This window comes from Antrostomus carolinensis, unplaced genomic scaffold, assembly GCF_000700745.2.
Source record: "Antrostomus carolinensis isolate BGI_N321 unplaced genomic scaffold, ASM70074v2 scaffold19529, whole genome shotgun sequence".
Taxonomy (NCBI): domain Eukaryota; kingdom Metazoa; phylum Chordata; class Aves; order Caprimulgiformes; family Caprimulgidae; genus Antrostomus; species Antrostomus carolinensis.
Genome location: NW_010340860.1, coordinates 37,962 through 39,302, shown reverse-complemented (window position 1 = coordinate 39,302; position 1,341 = coordinate 37,962).

Sequence of the window (1,341 nt, the reverse complement as noted above, 5' to 3'; positions counted from 1 at the left end):
GGGCGGGGAAGAGGAAGGGACCTCCGGAGGCAGCGGGGTCCGTGGCAAAAGCTGCCTTATCGCAGCCTGGTAGTTCCCCCAGCCGGGAGAGACCAGTGCCTGGGTGCGAGGCAGAGCGGTGGGGCAGGCCTGCTGGCAAAAAAAATGGAGCCGGAGATGTGTTTTCCAAGCCTGAGCCGGTCAGGTCGGTGTCTGCGAAGGGACAGGCCGGGAGCTTCCTCTGCCAGGAATGGAAGTCGAGTTGCACACCGATAAGGGCAGATCAATACCAGTGTGTTAGTGGGGGAGAAGTTATCTGGTAAACATAATGGAGCCCGCAGCTGGGCGGGGGGAGCGGGCGGTGTTCTGCAGATGAGCTCCAAGATTTGGCTCGTCAGCTGGGAGGAAGCGAGGGCAAACTGAACTGCCACTTAAATAGGCTATTTGGTGTCACTCGGAAAAACCTTCATCCCTGTAAATGGTGAAGGCCTCAGCAGATTTGTGCTGGGCGCATGTTTTTGGTAATAATCTTATCTGTAGGCTAGAAACAAGTATGTTGGCTCTTAAAATCAGACTAGGGAAAATAATTTCCTAGTGGAGTAAGGGGAAGTCTTAACAATTTAATCACAACACTTACTTTGTGAGTAAAGCTAAAGCCAACACGTCATGATTTTGGAAGGAGGCTAGAGAAGTCCTGCAAAGTCTTCACGGGGCTACCACAAAAGAAGTCTTCAAAACACTGTAGAATGGGCCAACTAGAAAGAACTTAGTACATAAAGTAAATTGCCTCTGACACAAGAGGCAAGTTAACAGCAGCAGACAACTCGTGACTGTTCATAGAGACACCACAGTAAATAAGCTATTTTTAGTGTAAAAGGGGGAGGGCTACAGGTTCGTGAGTTTGTTTATTTTATTTTAAGGAGCCAGTCTTTTAATATGTGATGAAGAAGAAAAAGTTAGGCCTGCTGCAGATGTAGTAGCTCTTAGTGTTGTTTTTAGGAGGGGGAGGGAGGGGGCAGGGGGTAGTGGTCAGTAGCTAACAGCTTTCTAGTCTGTATCTTCCTTCATGAAGTTTATCTTCTATGCAGGGATGGCTGTTTGTGGTGGCTGGTAAGTCACATACTTTATGGTACTTCAGCAGAGCTTTCAAGCTCATTGACAACTTGCTTTAGCTATAGGTAGCTGTTTACATGTCTCAGGCAGCTGAGATAGTCTGTTTGGACAAGTGTCTGCATCTGGTCATAGTATTCTTACTTTATTAAAGTTACTTTTAAATATGGTTAACTGTTATCATAGCAGGTGGTATATTTGTGAGGGTAAAACTGGTCGGGTTTTTTTACACTGTATCTCTCCTGCAGCCAG